Genomic DNA, 21,279 nt, shown 5'->3' on the forward strand with positions numbered 1-21,279 from the left:
AGAATTCACAAAAAAATATTCATATATTTCTTGTAAAAATGCCCTTTCTCAATAAAATTTTTCAAGGAAATAACTAGATTCTTTACTCTGGTTAGTCACAGAGCCCGTTTCTAATTAAAATGGCAAACAAAAGAATACTTTAACCTCAGGTGCTCTTTGTAGAGATTACTTGGTCTAGCTGCAGATTTATTATCTGAGTTGATACCAGATATAATATAGAAGAAGCATAACAATAAAGGAATAGTTTAACAACCAAAACATGCATTACAATACAGGAACAGGTTAACAGCCAAAACCCATCTGACAAGAATAATGGAACCAATCAATTTCCTATGTCAACTGCTTCAAACGGCCTAGGAAACCATTGCGGATGGCATGAAAAAAAGCACAAGGAGTTTGCAAAAATATAAGCTGTCTCTAGTCGATTACAATCTAACATGTCTATGGGTCTAGTCCCAATCATCCTTTGAACTAATCTCTCATAATATAGTAAGTACTTTAATTCTTTTGAATCTTTATGGTTATACTCGTGGAACTGTGGTCACAGCAAAAAATAAATAAATAAATAATAATAATAACAAAAAGAAGCAATGTTTGGGGAAAACAGCCAACATGTTTGGCTAGAGGGGTATCAGAACAAGCTTCCAGAAGAGGGGAGAGGCATATACCTATTCATGGAAATTTCATTCACATAGTACAAAAACTATTTAAGTTAGTGAGACTCAAGTATTCTGTGTCAGCTGGAGATGGAGGTAGGGATTTGAACACCTCTTCTCTTCCCTTAATTTGAGCTGTACGGTATGCCTTATCTGTATGCTTTTTTCACAACATCACGGTACTGCATCAGTTCACAACAAGCAAAATACCACGATTACATCTTCTAATAAAAATTGGCTATCCACAAATAGAAAAGGACCTTGATAAAGATCTTGAGAATTTTCCAATCAAACTCCTTACCATTCTGATCAGGATAAAAGACATTTTACAATAGTAAAACACAACACAGAGTACTTTGTTGTCTGAAGAGATTAAATCCCTAATTTTGTAAAAAGTAAAAAAGGCAGCATACTAACCCATAATCCAGGAGATTGTGAGAAAAGAAACCAACACCTTACATTAAAAACTAAGATTTTAGCAGTTTGATGAGAAACAGAAAATCAAGCTTTTTAAATGAAATAAAAGAACAAACAGTAAAACTTAAAACAAAAGAAATTATGCTATACATCATGGAGGTTACATACAAGCCCTCCATCCTCCACTTTTTAAGCTTCAGTTTGACAAATGGTATCCTGAAACCATTTTCAAATACAAGAAATATAGCTGGTTGGTAATTTTAGGTGTTTATTTACTAATTGCTTTTGAACATATTTAAACAAACAGTTATACTGTTCAAAGCAAATACAACTAAATGAGTCCTTTCATGCTAGAGCTAATCTGACAAAAAACAAAGATTTGTACTGTCATTGTGTTAAGAGCAATAATACTTAAAAAACTGAGAGACAAAGTGACACTTGGCACAAAAAGTGAGGCATTGAGTGGGACAGAACATCATATTAAGAATAATTTATCTATTGTCAAGTTTTAAAAGTGCTCTTTCCTTACATTTGGAAACCAAACTTGTCTTTCGTTTAATTGTTGTTTACTTTTAATTCAAATTCCAAATGATCCAATATACAGGGAGGGGGGGATAACAAAAAGCTTTCTGATAGTTCTATATTGACTGGCTATCCCAGAGCATTTCCCTAGTAGTTTGTGTAGGCTATATCTTACTTTATCATCCTATCACTGACAAGCGTGATTTAAGGTAATAACAGAGGCATATAACAGATGGTACAAGGCATATTCCAGAGGAACAGGCATACAGACAATGAACAGTAGCCAAATAATACTGCATCTTTTATCCTCTGGAGAGAATGCTAAGACAATTACAATTAGAGTCAGCACCACTTGTTCAACTACTATAATAAATGGTTCTAATGTCACTTATATATTTGACACAACAAGAGGTATGTTATGCGCTAGCATTTCAAGGCATTAGAGAACACACATTTCTTTGTTCAATAATCAAGGGTATTTTTTTTTAACAAACTCAATTAAGGGGGGGGGGGAGACTTACTTTGCAATTGGAATAAGTAAAATACAAGGTTCCGGTTTTCTCCTCTTAGTGGGTCAAAGCAGAGCTTGGCTCCTCAAGAACTTGTTCTATATTACTTTGGGGTGTATTAGTTGTTGTTTTTTTTTTTGGGGGGGGGGGGGCAACATTATGACAAAAGACAAAAGCTTGCACTGAGCTCTCTTTCATGTGAAAGATTACCTTAAATTGCAGCTAGGAGCAATCTAAGGAATTTCTCCTCGTCGAGCTCCAGAATGAAGACTTAAGTTGTATTCAAAGTTCTTTAGTGACCAGGTGCTGTTGCATGATCAGTACAAGGCCGTACCCAGGGGGGGGGGGGGGGTTACCCGGTTTGACCCCCCCCCCCCGAAATTTTTGACCGAGTCGAAAATTAGTAAAACCTAGGTTAATTAGTCGAAAACTGAGTCAAAAATTAGTAACCCCCCCCCCCCCCCGAAAAAGTCAAAATTAGTAACCCCCCCCCCCCCCGAAAAAAAAAATTCCTGGATCCGCCCTTGGATCAGTAGCATCCCAATTGAGTTTACCCTCTCTGGAGGACCAATCAGCATCCAGCCTTCGTTTGAACACATCAATAGTTTCAGTAGTAACTGTTTTACTAGATAGTTGATTCCAATTGTTGACAACTCGTGACGAAGAGAATTGAGTGTAGACTCTAGATATGGTAGACTGCTTGACAAGTTTCAGGTGATGAACTCTAGTTCATGAGTGGGGACCAACAGTAGGGAATAATGTTGGGAGAGTATTAGCCCTCATTATCTTATAGGCTAAAACGGCATCCTCTCTTTTTGTCCTGTAAACAAGCGTAGGGAGATTCAGCTTTGATACGTCTTGCTCGGTAGGAAAGGTCCCGCATGCCAGATATCATTTTGGCGGGACGTTTCAGCACGTCTTCAAGAACTTTTATGTTTTTTTTAAATATGGGGAGGCAAGAGACATTCCAACTTCAAGGATAGGATGCACAAGTCCCTTATACAGAAGACTGATGACTTTAGGGGAACGAGTAGAAAGAGTATACTTAATCAGTCCCAGATTTGGACTAGCACCATCAGCAGGCCTCTTAGCATGAGTGCTGAATTTTAGTTCATTGTCAATAGTGACACCAAGATCTTGCTCATTATTTACAGAGGAGAGTGGGTGGCCTAAGAAAAATAAAAGCAACAAGGGTTTTGTTTGTCAAAGTGAATCATATGGCACTTGGAAACATTGAATTCAAGAAGTCAAGCCTCAGCCCACTGACCAAGCAGTCAAAGATTATTTTGTAGAAGGGGATGATCTTCACAGGACAAGGCTGATCCAAGAAGCTTCAGGTCGTCTGCATTTAGAATCGATTTACTGCTGATAATAAAAGGAGTATCATTGATGAAGATATTAAATAGTCTAGGACCCAAAACTTCCCTGGGGAACTCCACTCAAAACACGCATAGAGGAAGAAAGAATACAATTACCAGAATCATAAAAAAACTGAACACATTGAGATCGCAAATAAAGAAAATCAAGGATCCAGAAAAGGGATTTCTCTTCAAGCTTGACTGCACGTAATTTAATTGCAAGTTGCTTGTGACAAACTTTGTCAAAAGCTTTAGAAAAGTCAAGCAGAATCATGTGAGCAAGCACCCCCATTGCAAGCCACTTGGTGATGTGATCATATGATTCAAGGATATTGGTATCAACAGATCTTCCGAAACAAAAGCCATTTTTTGAACTGTGCAAAACATTATTTGCTTCAAGATGCGTAACAACTACAGAATTGATTATTCTTTCAAGAACCTTAACAACTGCTGATGTCATGCTTATGGGTTTGATAGTTTTCAGCTAGGCCCTCTACCTTTTTTAAATATAGGAATGATATGTGCAGTTTCCCAATCCGGAGGTAGTCTGGAAAGATTTAATGATAACTTGGAACAGCAGGGAAAGAGGTTGACACAAAACTGTATAACATTCAGGTAGGATACGCGGGTGAATACCATCTGAACCAGCAGATTCATTCAGTTTGAGGGATATATGTTCCTTTAAAACAATTGTATCAGTAATCAGAATTGGTTCCATTTTAGGTGATACATCATAAAAGGATGTGCGGGATAAATAATACTGGAATTCGAGGAAAAAACAGATGAGAATTGTTGTTTTAAAATTTAAATTTTCAGCTCATGATCAGCAACTGATTGACTATTGTGCAGGATATCTGGGACTGTGCGCCTGTTGCTAAATTTTTGAGTGGCATAACGCTATAAAGATTTAAGGTTATCCTTAACATCCGCAGCCAATTTTTCCTCAAACCTTCGCTTCAACTCCTTCTTGTTTTCTCTATAGCGATTCCATGCTTGGTGTTTTCTATTGATTAGTTTACTAATTTTGGTAGTTAAAAAGGGTAAACCTTTTGCCTAATTTGCCCAAAAATTCTGGTGCAAGACTTTCCAACATGCAGAATTTCCATTTTTACATTTGACCAACTCTCAGCAATATCATCAGTAATAAGCTATTTCCGGTTGACATTTGCGAGTCTTTCGTAGACTAGTTTGTAGTTGACATATTTTTGTTGCTTAGAAGAAGGTTGTTTAGTAGGTAAACATAACTCTGAAATAATTACAACAAGGTCACTATTATAACCACGCCAAGAGGTGTAGTTATTACATTCCCTGAAACGTATTGGTTGAGATATTGTTTGACAGACGGAATTATCAGAGAGGGCAGACAAAAAAGGAGAATCTCTAGTGCAAAAACAAGATCCATCAATCCATTGGATTTCAGGAAGGTTAAAGTCCCCCAGGAGAACAAGATCATAATTGGCGAAATTGGCGAAATCAAATGTGATAACATCGCAGTCAAATTAGATTTGGAGTCCAAAACACAGGGGGCACTGAGGCTTCTATAAAGAACACCTACAATAATTGAGATTGTTTGATTGTGTATTTTTATCCAAACACTCAATTCCATCAGTAGTCATAGAATTAAAATGAATGAGACTAACCTTTAGTCCATCTCTTATATACGAGGCGTGTTTTTTAATTAAGGTCCGTTTGATCATAAGTACACAACGAATGATTATTTAAAAAAAGTAAATTTATTTTCTAAGAGTATATACTTTATTGTATTTGAAAGCATAGTTGCTTATCAGACCTCTTAACTAATTTAAAATTAACCTCTGCATAAAAACTTTATACCTGTTTCGCTAACCAAGACATCACTTCCATTTTTATATCGTCATCATCATTGAAACGTTTGCCACTAAGGTGTTGCTTGAGGCGGAGGAACTGATGGTAATCACTCGGCGCAAGATCAGGACTGTATTGTGGGTGATCTAAAACTCCCCAGCCAAAACTGCCCAACAAATTACAAATCTAACCAGCAGTGTGAGGTCTTGCATTATCATGAAGAAGGAAAATTTCCTTTGTCAGCATGCCAAGTTTTTTTTTTTTTTTTTTTTTTTTTTTTTTTTTTTTTTTTTTTTTTTTTAATCGCTCTGCGGAGCTTTCTGAGGGTTAGGCAGTATGCTTCTGCATTGATAGAGGTTCCTCCGTTGCATGAAGTCGACCGAAAAAACACCATGCCTATTCCCAAACACCGACGCCATGATTTTCCGCTTGGAGAGAGGATGTTTGGCCTTCAAATTTTCAGGGGAGTGTGTGTGTTTCCATTCCATGTTCTGTTGCTTCGATCTGGGCGTGATATACAAAACCCATGTTTCGGCTCAAGTTCAACCGGTTGCCACCTCAGTGGCAACCGTTAAAAAGATGACGACCATGTAAGACAGTAGTAAACTCTTGGGTATTGGGGCCGGCGACAAGTTCTTATAAAGACTTTACTTTAAAATTAGTTAAGAGGTATGATAAGTGTTTCAAAAAAACTTGGGTAAGTATTTCGAAAAATAGAGTAAAGTATGCACTTTCTGAAAATAAATTTACTTTTTTTAAAATAATCTTTCGTTGTGTCCTAATGTTCAAACGAACCTTAATTAAAAAAACACGCCTCGTTTATAAGCACACTCCTCTGTGGCAAAGTGGGCAGTTCAGGTTAGAAAAGAGTTGGTAACCATTGATTTTGATTTCACGAGGTGACAAGACAGACAAGGTGTTTTTTGGTGAAACTTCTGGAATTGCTGCAACATCCACTTCTTCTCTTATCATACGAAAGGAAAGTTCGGAAAGCTTATTAGGGAGGCTATGAACATTAGAGCTAATGAACTTCATTCCTTATAAGGTAGGAAAGTGAGAGGACGCAAGACTAGAGTAAGCAGAAACTAAATAAATAAAACAGTTTTTTTTCAACTGAAAGTAAGGAGCAACATTAAAACTCGAAACGAAAAGAAATTGTTCCGTATATGTAGGGGTTGCCCCTCTCCCCAATGCTTTGTTCTTTACGCTAAATTTTAACTGTTTTCACAATTTTTCAAGAACGACTCCTGAAAAACAAGGGCCGTTTAATTAGAATAGGAAGCTATTCTAATAGAGCTAAAAATTTTAGCGTGAAGAGCAAGGTATTGAGGAGGCCGGGGCAACCCCTTCATATGCGGAACAATTTCGGTTTGCTTTGAGTTTTACCATTGCTCCTTACTTTCAGTTCAAAAAAAAAACTTTTTTTTTTTATTCAATTCAAAATAAATCCAGTAAACATAGGAGCAACTGCTAATACGGCCAAAATGATGGTCCATAGAGTTGAAATTAGCTCTAAAACAAATGACACAAAATTATAAAACAAGTTAGACAAAAGGAAAAACATTAGTAAATAAAAATCCTTTGAAAGGGTTGTATCTAAGAAACTGGAAAATAGGTTTTGAGTACTCAATCAAGAAAAAAACAACATTGTAATATGTTCCTTATACTTGTATGTATAACTGAGTATCTACAAGGACACCGACTTGCATTAATGGCTGTGAATCGGAACACCGGGCTCATTGGGCCACCAGGGTTGTTCACTAGATAATTTGGCATTTGAAATTTCGAGTCAGCCCTTAGTTTGTATAATCACTTGTTTAACTTAAAAATCACTACGTAATCATTATAAGGGTGCTAGGGAAACATCTGATTACGTTTGGATTTGGAATAGAAAACAAAAAAGATCTTGATAATTTCATCGTTTTTAAAATTCAAAATGCCTAAATCCCCCCCTCCGCCAAAAAAGCCAGAGAATATTGCTCAAAACTGTAACCGATGAAAACAAAGAGAAAATATCCAAACTGTTTTGCTCCAATGAGCATACCGAAGATTCTTTTTACACATATGCTGTTAAATTTTTTGTAAGGAATTTCTTTTTCCGGGTTTAAATAAGAAAATCTGTAAAGATTAAAGTATGTAGCACAAAGAAATAACCAGGGGGGGGGTTCAAACACGTTTCCAGCAAAATAAGTTCTATGCTGTTTGAAAAACCTATTGTATTTTCGGGTAAAACCAATATCTGATATTTCTTAAAAGATATTAAAACTATTGAAAAATCAGTTGAAAAAAAAAAAAAATATGCTTTACTTTAGCTTATGACTAATGTTTGATATTTGTCGGAGGATTAAACTTCAGTTTCGAGTAGGCTACGTAACAAAATTCCGTTTCTCCGTTTTGTTCCGTAGTTCCGTTTCTTTTTTGGTCAACATACAGGAAGAAATCTCCATCTCGAGTAAAAACGTTAAAGGTTATTTGAAAACAAAATTGTGCTGACAAAAATTGTGTGATGTTTGACTTTTTTTCCGATTTCAGTTATCAAACAGTTCGTGGTAATCAAACAGTTCGTGGTAAGGAACTGTAAGTAAGGAGCGACCCTGCTCAATAGTAACCGAAACTCTAGAAAACGGGATTTTGATACCAATAGATACATCAAAAGGATCAGATTTTAATGCTGATTTCAAATATATAAGTTTAATCAAGTTTAGTCCAACCCATAAAAAGTTACGCGCCTGAGAATGTTTGGCTGATTTTCGAAAAAAGGGGGAAAGACCCCCTAAAAATTATAGAACCTTAATGAAAATCACACCATCATATTCAGCGTATCAGAGAACCCTACTGTAGAGGTTTCAAGCTCCTATCTACAAAAATGTGGAATTTTGCATTTTTTGCCAGAAGAAAGATCCCGGACGCGTGTTTATTTGTTTTTGTTTTTTCCCAGGGGTGATCGTATCGACCCACTGGTCCTAGAATATCGTGGGAGGGTTCATTAGAACGGAAATTAAAAGTTTTAGTGTCCTTTTTAAGTGACCAAGAAAATGGAGGGCAACTAGGCCCCCTCCCATGCTCATTTTTTCCTAAAGTAACCTGATCAAAATTTTGAGCTAGCCATATTGTTCAGCATAGTCGAAAACATGATAAATACGTCTTTTAGGATGACTTAATCCCCCGAAGTCCCCGGGGGGAGGTCTGAAAGTTATGAACTTTGCCCAATGTTAACATATAGTATTGGTTATTTGGAAGTATACAGACGTTTTCAGGGGAGATTTTTTCAGGTAGTGGGGGGGTGGGGGAGGGGTTTATTTGGGAGGATTTTTCCATGAAGGAAGTTTTCATGGCGGAAGGGACATTGCTATAAAGGGGGCGCCGGATTTCCTAGTATTATTTAAAAAAAAGATAAGAAATTAAATATAAAAAAACAAGTTTTTCAACTGCAAGTAAAGAGCAACATCAAAACTTAAAACGAACAGAAAATATTACGTATATGATTGGGTTCACCCCCTAGTCAACACCTCGCTCTTTAAGCAAAAGATTTTTTAGTACTTTCATAAGAGCTATTTATTCTAATTAACGGCTTTTGTGATTAAGGGGTAATTTTTAAAGAATTGGAACAAAATTCGAACTTTAGCTTAAACAGCAAGGTATTGACTAGGGGACGGACCCCCTAATATACGTATTAAAAAGATATGAATATAGAAGTTCGTTACGTAAGTTAATTCGCAAGTTACGCATGTTTATTGCTAATAAAAACGTTCGTAAATAAAGTTAAACAAGTTTCGAGAAAGTCATTTAACCAAATAAAAGTAAAATTAAATGCAAATTTTAAATGCAAAGACTTTCTCACAACTCTTTTTTTTAAGAATAAAAACTTTAGCGTAAAGAGCGAGGCGTTGAGGATGGGACAGCCCCTTTCATACACGGAATAATTTCTGTTAGTTTTAAGTTTTAACGTCGTTCCTTATTTTTAGTTTAAAAAAACTTGTTTTTTTATTTAATTATGGAGTAAAGAACGAGTTTCGAGCAAATCAGATCTAAGCTATTTGACGAACCTAGTACACTTTAGAGTATAACTAATATCTGATATTTCTTGTTTTCAATTTTTCTTTTGTATCGACATTGAGTAAGAAACTTCCGTTTCAAGCGAGAGCAAGGGAGCACAGTTATTTTGACTCACATGGGCCTACTGTCTATATGATGTATTAACAAAATTAGATGATATATTAACAAAATTAGATGACTTTAACAAAATCATATTTAAAGAAAGGTATCACAAACTAATTACAACCACTGTTTGAAAGAAAACATGACGTCACATTCTCTCTACAAGATGCATTCATAAGATAGGATGACGTCATATTAAAAAGAAAGCTATACCCATAGAAGTAATGTTCGCGTCACTTCAGTTTTTTGCGATCCGTAGAAGAGAAAGGTGATAGTCAGATAGAAGTACGTCAATATATTCAACAATAATATTTTATACATCCCTTTTTAAGGTTCTCTTTTGAGTGAACAAGGAGGAAGTAACTTTTGTTTCAAGTAAGAAAGTTAAGAATTATTAAAACAAACTTCAGGGTTTTATCAAATATTTGAAATTTCCTTTTCAGATTCTCTTTTAAGTAAACGTAGAGAAAGAAACTTCTGATTCGATTACGTAAGTAACAAATTACTTAAAAAAAACTTCAGGTTTAGCATATAGCTAATACTTGAAATTTCCCTTTTCATTGGGCGCATTCCGCGCAACGATCATAATTAATGATGATTAATTTTTTAGATAAAACTTGCTCCACGCCACCTAAATAAACAAAAAAGGGGAGGCTAAGCCCAATAGTAATTTCTATTCAGCGTTTGTAAAATAATTAGTTATTTTTAATTCTAGTCGGGAGTTTAATTTAAAATGGGCGGGACATAATGTGTCTTATCCAAATAGACAGTTGATAGAATTCCGTACAATGATACTCCTAAGAATCTTGAAATTAATGTGTATGAATACACTTTCTCATAGATTTTTTTTGATATTTCTTACGCACGAAGGATGATTAAAATTTTAGACTTTTATATGGATATCTGCAGTATAAACCATCAAGGGCATATCTAGTATTTTTGTTTCGGGGGGGGGGGGATAGGTTTAAAAACACAATTTTTTTTTATATGTATGTGGTTACATTTTCACGATTCGGACTAAACTTCCTAGGTGGGAGGTTCAATTCCGGTACCCCCCCCCCCCCAACTGAATCAGGCTTTGGAAACCACACTACTTGACTCGAAATTAGCTTGCTAGCGTATCTCAACCAAAAATCTTTGATATTAGCCAACATCTGACTAAAGTTTGACTGAACTAAAAGTATCTCCATTCAATGGGGTAAACACCAACTTTTTCTGAATGCACATTTATAGAACTTTAAGTAAGGAGCTCTTTGCTAGACTTAAGCCTATCTTGTAAAGAAGAAGTTAGATGAAGGCTGGCTATTTTGTAAGTCTAATATGGTATTTTAGTTATTATTATCTTTTTTTTTACATTATTTAGCTTGGTAACAAAAGAACACATTACTCAACAGACTGGTCAATTTAATTGATTTTGATTTTAAGCAGCCCTTAGTCTTCTATAACCTTATGAACTGTCAGCAATATTTTTAATTTTCTAAATACACTTCATGTAAGTAAGTTATAAGTTATTTAAAAAATATGGTTCTTAAGCATATGACTAATATAATATTTGATATTTTTCTCTTTCGGGTTCCCTTTGAGTCAATATGGATGAAAACAACTTCAGTTTCACATAAGTAAGTTATAAATTTAGTTTCTTAGTTTCACGTAAATATTTGATATTTTTCTTTTTAGTTTCACTTTAGTTTCACGTAAGTAAGTTATAAATTATTTCAAAAAGATTGTTCTTAAAGAAATGACTAATATTTGATATTTTTCTTTTTCAGGTTCCCTCTGAGTCAATATGGAAGAAAAGAACTTTAGTTTCTCGTAAGTAAATTATAAGTTACTTGAAAAAGACAGTTCTTAAGCATATGACAAGTATTTGATATTTTTTTTCAGGTTACCTCAGAGTCAACATGAAAGAAAACAATTTTAATTTCACGTAAGTACGTTATAAATTATTTCAAAATTATTGTTTTTAAGCATATGACTAAAATTTGATATTTTTCTTTTTCAGTTTCCCTTTGAGTCATCATGGAAGAAAATAACTTTAATTTCACGTAAGTTATAAATTATTTGAAAAAGATGGTTCTTAAGCATGTGACCAATATTTAATATTTTGCTTTTCCAGGTTCCATCCGAGGCAACATGGAAGAAAACAATTTTAGTTTCACATAAGTAACTTATAAATTATTTCAAAAAGATTGTTCTTAAGCATATGACTAATACTTGATATTTTTTTTCAGATTCCTTCTGAGTCAACATGGAAGAAAACAAACCTAGTTTCACCCAAGTAAGTTATAAGTTATTTCAAAAATATAGTTTTTAAGCATGTGACTAATATTTGATGTTTTTCTTTTTCAGGTTCCCTCTGAGTCAAAATGGAAGAAAACAACTTTAGTATCACAAAAGTGAGTTATAAATTATTATAATAAATTATACCTCTGAGTCAACATAAAAAAAACAATTTTAGTTTCACGAAAGTACGTTATAAATTATTTCAAAAAGACTGTTTTAAGCATATGAATAAAATTTGATACTTTATTTTCAGATTCCTTCTGAGTCAATATGGAAGAAAGCAACTTTAGTTTCACGCAAGTAAGTTATAAACTATTTGAAAAAGACTGTTCTTAAGCACATGACTAAATGTTGATATTTTTTTTTCTTCAGGTTACCTCTGAGTCAACATGAAAGAAAACAGATTTAGTTCCACGTAAGCAAGTTATAAATTATATCAAAAAGATTCTTCTTAAGCATATGACTAATATTTGACATTTTCTTTTTCAGGTTCCCTTTGCGTTTACATGGAAGAAAACCACTTTAGTTTCAAGTAAGTAAATTATAAATTATTTGAAAAAGACTATTCTTAAGCATATGAGGGATATTATATTTTTCTTTTTCAGGTAACCTCTGCGTCAACATGAAAGAAAACAACTTTAGTTTCACGTAAGTACGTTATAAATTATATCAAAAGGATTGTTCTTAAGCATATGAATAATATTTGATATTTTTCTTTTTCTAGTTCCCTCTGAGTCAATATGGAAGAAAACAACTTTAGTTTCACAAATGTAAGTTATAAATTTTTTGAAAAATACTGTTCTTAAGCATATGAATAATATTTTATATTTTTCTTCTTAAGGTTACCTCTAAGTAAACATGAAAGAAAACAATTTTAGTTTCATATAAGCTACGTAAGTTATAAATTATTTCAAAAAGATTGTGCACATGACTAATATTTGATATTTTTTTCTTTTCAGATTCCCTCTGAGTCAACATGGAAGAAAAAACTTTAGTTTCACGTAAGTAAGTTATAAATTATTTGAAAAAGATTGTTCTTAAGCATATGACTAATATTTGATATTTTCTTTTACAGGTTCCCTCTGAGTGAAGAAAACAACTTTAGTTTCATGTAAGTAAGTTATAAATTGCTTGAAAAAGATTCTTAAGCATATGCCTAATATTCTATAATTTTCTTTTTCAGGTTCCTTCTGAGTCAACATGGAAGGAAACAACTTTAGTTCCACGTAAGAAAGTTATAAATTACTTCAAAAGGACTGTTCTTCGACAAATGATTAATATTTGATATTTTTCTTTTTCAGGTTCTCTCTGAGTCAACATGAAAGAAAAAACTACAGTTTCACATAAGTAAGTTGTAAATTATTTCAAAAAGGTTGTTCTTAAGCATATGACTAATATTCTACATTTCCTTTTTCAGGTTTTCTTTGAGTAAACATGGAAGAAAACAACTTTAGTTTCACATAAGTAAGTTATAAATAATTTGAAAAAGACTGTTCTTAAGCATATGAGTAATATTTGATAGTTTTCTTTTTCAGGTTACCTCTAGTTCAGCACGAAGAAAAAGATTTTTAGTTTCACGTAAGTAAGTTACAATTTATTTCAAGAAAATTTCCCGTAAGCATATGACTAATATTTGATAGTTCCTTTTCCAGGTTCCCTTTGAGTCAACATAAAAGAAAACAACTCTAGTTTCATGTACGTGAGTTATAAATTTTTTGAAAAAGATTGATCTTAAGCATATGACTAATATTTGATATTTTTCTTTATTAGGTGTGTTCTGAGTCACCATGGAAGAAAACAACTTTAAGCTCACGTAGGTAAGTTATAATGTCCATAAGGATGTGACTTATATTTGATATTTGCATTTTTCAGGTTTCCTCTGAATCAGCATGGAAAAAAAGAACTTTAGTTCCCCGTGATTAAATCATTAATTATTTCAAGAAAAATTATCTTAAGCCCTAAGATAACATTCTTCTTTTTTCTTTTTCATATTTTCCCTTTATCAACATAGAAGAAATTAAATGCACTTTCCTGCATATAAGTTACATACTATTTGAAAAAGATTGTTCTAATCCACAAGAGCATAGCTTTATATTTCTCTTTTTCAGGTACACCTTTGAGACAACATGGAAGATAAAACCTCAATTTCACTTAAGTAAGTTATAAACAATTAAAGAAAATTATTCTCAAGCATAGGAATAGTATTTGAATTTTCTTTTTCAGGTTCACTTTGAGTCAATATGGAAGAAATCAACTTCAATTTCACACAAGTGAGTTATAAATTATTTTAAAAAGATAGTTCTTAAGTATATGATTAATATTTGATATTTTTCTTTTTCAGGATCCCTCTGAGTCAACATGGAAGAAAACAACTTTAGTTTCATATAAGTAAGTTATAAATTATTTCAAAAACATTGTGCTTAACCATATGACTAATATTTGATATTTTTCTTTTTCAGGTTCCTTCTGAGTCAACATGGAAGAAAAACTTAGTTGCATGTAAGTAAGTTATAAATTATTTCAAAAAAATGGTTCTTAGGCATATGAATAATATTTGATATGGTTTTTTTCCAGGTTCCCTCTGAGTCAACATGAAAGAACAGGTTCCCTCTGAGAAACAACTGTAGTTTCAGGTACGTAAGTAAGTTATAAATTATTTCAAAAAGATTATGCTTAAGCATATGAATAATATTTTATATTTTTCTTTTTCAGGTCCCACTGAGTCAACATGAAAGAAAACAACTTTAGTTTCACATAAGTAACTTATAGATTATTTAAAAAAGACTGTTCTTAAGAATACGACTAATATTCGATATTTTTTCGGGTCCCCTCTGAGTTAACATGGAAGAAGACAACTTTAGTTTTACGTAAGTAAGGTATAAATTGTTTGAAAAAAATTGTTCATAAGCATATGCCTAATATTTTACATTTTTCATTTTCAGGTTCGCTCTGAGTCAAAGTTGCTGACAGCGACTTCAGTTTCAGGAATGTGAGATATCCATTATTCGCAGAGTATTGTTCTTAAGCATATGATTAATATCTGATATTTTCTTTTGCAGGTTCCCTCTGAGTCAACATAGAAGAAAACAACTTTAGTTTCACATAGGTAAGTTATCAATTATGTGAAAAAAGATTGTTTTAAGCATACGACTAATATTTGATATTTTTATCTTTCAGGTTCCCACTGAGTCAACATGGAAGCAACTTTAGTTTCACATAGGTAAGTTATAAATTATTTCAAATCGATTGTTCTTAAGCATATGACTGATGTTTGATATTTTTTTCAGGTTCCCTCTGAGTCAACATGAAAAAAGCAACTTTAGTTTCATATAAGTAAGTTATAAATTATTTCAAAAAAATTATGCTTAAGCATATTACTAATATTTGATATTTTTTTTCAGATTCCCTCTGAGTCAACATCAAAGAAAAAAAACTAGTTTCATGTAAGTAAGTTATAAATTATTTAAAAAAGATGGTTCTTAAGCATATGACTAATATTTGATATTTTTCTTTTTCAGGTTCCCACTGAGTCAACATGGAAGAAGCAACTTTAGTTTCATATAAGTAAGTTATAAATTATTTCAAATCAATTTTGCTTAAGCATATGACTAATATTTGATATTTTCAGGTTCCCTCTGAGTCAACATGGAAGAAAACAACTTTAAATTCAGGTAAGTAAGTTATAAACTATTTGACAAAGATTGTTCATAAGCATATGACTAATATTTGATATTTGCATTTTTCAGGTTCCCTCTGAGTCATCATGAAACAAAAAAAAATTTAGTTTCACGTAGGTTTAGCATAATAAATTAATTCAAAACGATTGTTCTAAAGCATATGACTAATATAATCGAACCCTTGCTAATAATCTATAAAACTGAGGACCAAAGGTGTTTGAAAACTCAGGCACTTCTCAATTATTAGCCTAAGAGTGAAAATTTGGTCAACACATCCTCTGCCTTTTCTAAAACCGCACTGTTCTTCTCTTAAAACTTTATCTACAGCATCTCTCAGTCTAAAAATTATCATATTACTAAGTAATTTACTACCTACAGATACCAGACCAATGCCTCGATAATTACCACACTCACTTTTATCACCTTTCTTATAAAGTGGCTTAATTAAGGTTATCCTAAAATCGTTAGGTACTTCGACTTTTTCAAAAATCATATTCATAATCTTCAGTAACTTATTTCTAACCTCAGAGCCACCATATTTAAGAAACTCATTTACCACCCTATCAGCACCTTGATAAATATTGTTCTTAACATATGACTAATATTTGATATTTTTTTTCAGATTCCCTCTGAGTCAACATGGAAGAAAAAACTCTAGTTTCACGTAATTAAGTTATAAATTATTTCAAAAAGATTGTTCTTAACCAAATATCTAGTATTTTATATTTTTCTTATTCAGGTTCCCTCTCAGTCAACATGAAAGAAAACAACTTCAGTTTTAAGTAAGTAAGTTATAAATTATTTGAAAAACATTGTTCTTAAGCATATGAATAATACTTAATATTTTTCTTTTTCAGGTTCCCTTAAGACTTATAGAAGAAGAAACCTAAGTTTCAAGTAAGTAGGTTATAAACTATTTAAAAAATATATTCTTACGTGCATGAATAATATTTGATATTTTTTTTTTTAAGTTCCCTTTGAGTCATCATGGAAGAAAAAACCTCAGTTTCAAGTAAAGGACGCCCTAGACGGCCAATCATTTGGATTGAAAGCTTCCGTCAATCGATTGATTAAACCATGATTGATTGAAATTTCCAAAATTCTACTTTAGAAGCTTTTTAAATATTTCTAAAGCACCAATAGATAGAGCGCTACAAATATCAGAATCGACTTCAGAGGACAAATTATGTTATGGGAAGATGTTTTTGAAATCCCCCTTCCCCCAAACTCAAAATTTTCCAAAATTTTACTTTAAAAGCTTTTTTAAATATTTCTAAAGCGCTAAGACATAGAGCACTACAAACATCAGAATCAACTTTAGAGGATAAATTATGTTAGGGGAAGATGTTTTTGAAATCCCCCTTCACCCCAAACTTAAAATTTCCAAAATTTTACTTTAGAAGCTTTTTTAAATATATCTAAAGCGCTAAGACATGGAGTACTACAAACACCAGAATCAACTTTAGAGGACAAATTATGTTATGGGACGATGTTTTTGAAATCCCCCTTCCCCCCAAACTCAAAATTTTCCTAAATTCTACTTTAGAAGCTTTTAAAATATTTCTAAACCACTAATAGATAGAGCGCTACAAACATCAGAATCAACTTCAGAGGACAAATTATGTTATGGGAAGATTTTTTTGAAACCCCCCTTCCCCCAAACTCAAAATTTTCCAAAATTTTACTTCAGCTTTTTTAAATATTTCTAAAGCGCTAAGACATAGAGGACTACAAACATCAGAATCGACTTTAGAGGACAAATTGTGTTGTGTGAAGATGTTTTTGAAATCCTCCTTCCCCCCAAACTCAAAATTTTACAAAATTCTACTTTAAAACCTTTTATAAATATTTCTAAAGCGCTATGACAAATAGTGCTTAAAACATAGTAGTCAAATTCAGAGTATACAGTATGTTATGTCGAATTGTTCTTTAAATCCCCTTCCCCCCAATCTCATAATTTTAGAAAAGTCTATTTTAGAAGCTTTTTTAAATATTTGTAAATAAATAATACATCTAGTGTTAAAAATATCAGAATCAACTTGAGAGGATAAGTTATGTTATGGGAATATATTTTTGAAATCCCCCTTCCCCCCAAACTCAAAATTTTCTAAAATTCTGCTTTAGAAGCTTTTAAAATATTTCAAAAGCACTAATAGATAGAGTGCTAAAACATCAGAATCGACTTCAGAGGACACGTTATATCACGGGAAGAGGTTTTTAAAATCCCCCTTCCCCCCAAACTCAAAATTTTCTAAAATTCTACTTTAGTAGCTTTTAAAATATATATAAAGCACTAATAGATAGAGTTCTAAAAACATCAGAATTGACTTCAGAGGACACGTTTTATCACGGGTAGATGTTCTTAAAATCCCCCTTCCCCCTAAACTCAAAATTTTCAAAAATTATACTTAAGAAGATTTTTAAATATTTCTAAAGCACTAATACATAGAGCGCTAAAAACATCAGAATGAACTTTAGAGGATAAGTTATATCATGGCAATTTGTTTTAAAAATTCCCCTTCCACCTAAACTCAAAATTTTCCAAATTTTTACTCTAGAAGCTTTTTTAAATATTTCTAAAGCGCTAAGACATAGAGCGTTAAAAATATCAGAATCACCTTTAGAGGACACGTTATATCACAGGAAGAGGTTTTTAAAATCCCCCTTCCCCCCAAACTCAAAATTTCCAAAATTCTACTTTAGGAGCTTTTTAAATATTTCTAAAGCACTAATAGATAGAGCGCAACAAATATCTTCCGTGAAAGAGCGCTGTGAAATGTTTTTGAAAGAGCGCTTTCAAAAACATCTTCCCATAACACAATTTGTCCCCTGAAGTCGATTCTGATATTTGTAGCGCTCTATCTATTAGTGTTTTAGAAATATTTAAAAAGCTTCTTAAGTAGAATTTTAAAAAAATTGGAGTTTGGGGGGAAGGGGGATTTTAAAAACCTCTTCCCGTGATATAACGTGTCCTCTGAAGTCGATTCTGATGTTTTTAGCAGTGCTTAGAAATATTTTAAAAGCTTATAAAGTAAAATTTTAGAAAATTTTGAGTTTGAGAGGTAGGGGGGTTTCAAAAATATCTTCCCCTAACGTAATTTGCCCTCACAAGTTGATTCTGATGTTTGTAGCGCACTATGTATTAGTGCTTTAGAAATATTAAAAAAAGGTTCTAAAGTAAAATTTTGGAAAATTTTGAGTTTGGGGGAAGGGGATTTTAAAAACCTCTTCCCGTGATATAATGTGTCCTCTGAAGTTGTTTCTGATGTTTTTAGCACTCTATCTATTAGTGCTTTAGAAATATCTAAAAAGCTTCTAAAGTAGAATTTTAGAAAATTTCGAGTTTGGGGGGAAGGGGAATTTTAAAAACCTCTTCCTGTGATATAACTGTCCTCTGAAGTCGATTCTGGTGTTTTTAGCACTCTATCTATTAGTGCTTTAGAAATATTTTAAAAACTTCAAAGTAAAATTTTAGAAAAATTTTGAGTTTGGGGGGAAGGGGAATTTCAAGAACATCTTTCCATAACATAATTTGTCCTCTAAAGTTGATTCCGATTTCTGTAGTGCTCTATGTCTTAGCGCTTTAGATATATTTAAAAAAGCTGGTAAAGTATAATGTTGGAAAATTTTAAGTTTGAGGGAAGGGGGATTTCAAAAACATCTTCCCATAACATAATTTGTCCTTCTGAAGTCGATTCTTATATTTGTAGCGCTCTATCTATTAGTGCTTAAGAAATATTTAAAAAGCTTCTAAAGTATAATTTTTGAAATTTTAAGTTTGGGGTGAAGGGTGATTTCAAAAACATCTTCCCATAACATAATTTGTCCTCTGAAGTTGATTCTGATATTTGTAGCGCTCTATCTATTAGTGCTTTAGAAATATTTAAAAAGCTTCTTAAGTAGCGTTTTAGAAATTATTGAGTTTTGGGGAGGGGGGATTTCAAAAACATCTTCCCATGACATAACTTGTCTTCTAAAGTCAATTCTGATATTTGTAGCGCTCTATCTATTAGTGCTTTAGAAATATTTAAAAAGCTTCTAAAGTAGAATTTTTGAAAATTTTGAGTTTTGGGGGAAGGGGGATTTAAAGAACATCTTCCCATAATATAATTTATACTCTAAAGTTGATTCTGATATTTATAAAGCACTATGTCTTAGCGCTTTAGAAATATTTAAAAAAGATTCTAAAGTAAAACTTTGGAAAAATATGAGTTTTGGGGGGGTGGGGATTTCAAAAACATCTTCCCCTAATATATAATGTCATCTAAAGTCGATTCTTGCATTTGTATCGCTCTATCTATTAGTTCTTTAGAAATATCTAAGAAGCTTCTTAATTAGAATTTTAGAAATTATTGAGTTTTGAGGAGGGGGGATTTCAAAAACATCTTCCCATGACATCGCTTGTCTTCTAAAGTCAATTCTGATGTTTGTAGCGCTCTATCAATTAGTGCTTTAGAAATATTTAAAAAGCTTCTAAAGTAGAATTTTAGAAAATTTTGAGTTTGGGGGAAAGGAGGATTTAAAAAACCTCTTCCCGTGATATAACGTGTCCTCTGAAGTCGATTCTGATGTTTTTAAGACTCTATCTATTAGTGCTTTAGAAATATTTTAAAAGCTTCTAAAGTAGAATTTTGGGAAATTTTGTGTTTGGGGGGATGGGGGATTTCAATCATATCGTCCCATGAAATAAATTGTCCGCTAAAGCAGATTCTGGTGTTTTTATCGCTCCATGTCTTATCGCTTTAGATATATTTAAAAAAAGCTTGTAAAGTAAAATTTTGAAAATTTTTGAGTTTTGGGGGAAGGGGATTTCAAAAACATCTTCCCATTATATAATTTGTCCTCTAAATTTGATTCTGATGTTTGTAGCGCTCTATGTCTTAGCGCTTTAGAAATATTTAAAAAAGCTTCTAAAGTAAAACTTTGGAAAATTTCGAGTTTGGGGGGAAGGGGGATTTCAAACACATCTTCCCATGACATAAATTGTCCTGTAAAGTCGATTCTGATGTTTATAGCACTCTATGTCTTAGCGCTTTACAAATATTTAAAAAAGCTTCTAAAGTAGAATTTTGGAAAATTTTTGAGTTTGGGGGTAAGAGGGTTATCAAAAACATCTTCCCGTAACATAACCTGTCCTCTAAAGCCGATTCTGATGTTTTTAGCACTCTATCTCTAAGTGCTTTAGAAATTTTTTAAAAGCTTATAAAGTATAATTTTGGAAATTTTTGAGTTTGGGGGGACTAGGGATTTCAAAAAACATCTTCCCATGATATAAATTGTTCTCTAAAGTCAATTCTGATGTTTGTAGCACTCTATGTCTTAGAGCCTTGGTAATATTTAAAAAAGCATCTAAAGTAGAATTTTAGAAAATTTTGAGTTTGGGGGAAGGGGGATTTCAAAACCTCTTTCCATGACATAACTTGTCCTCTGAAGTCAATTCTGATATTTGTAGCGCTCTATCTATTAGTGCCTTAGAAATATTTAAAAAGCTTCTAAAGTAGAATTTTGGGAAATTTTGAGTTTGGGGCAAAGGGGGATTTCAAAAACACCTTCCCATGACATAAATTGTCGTCTAAAGTCGATTCTGATGTGTGTCTTAGCGCTTTAGAAATATTTAAAAAAGTTTCTAAAGTAGAATTTTGGAAAATTTTGAGTTTGGGGGGAAGGGGGATTTCAAAAACATCTTTCCATAACATAATTTGTCCTCTGAAGTCGATTCTGATGTTTGTAGCAATCTATCTATTAGTACTTTAGAAATGTTTCAAAAGCTTCTAAAGTGTGATTTTGGGAAAATTTGAGTTTGGGGCACAGGGGGATTTCAAAAACACCTTCCCATGACATAAATTGTCCTCTAAAGTCAATTCTGATGTTTGTA

At 32.7% G+C, this 21,279-nt stretch overlaps 1 protein-coding gene across 2 annotated transcripts in view; it reads right to left on the minus strand.

Annotated features, from left to right (window-relative positions):
- The window catches only part of U3-55K (U3 small nuclear riboprotein factor 55K), a 79,721-nt gene that overhangs the window by 27,621 nt on the left and 30,821 nt on the right, over positions 1-21,279 (minus strand). The window lies entirely within an intron of this gene.

The sequence above is a fragment of the Artemia sp. Qi Xiang Cuo genome, chromosome 9 (genome assembly GCF_049724085.1).
Source record: "Artemia sp. Qi Xiang Cuo chromosome 9, ASM4972408v1, whole genome shotgun sequence".
In the NCBI taxonomy this organism is placed as follows: Eukaryota; Metazoa; Arthropoda; class Branchiopoda; order Anostraca; family Artemiidae; genus Artemia; species Artemia sp. Qi Xiang Cuo.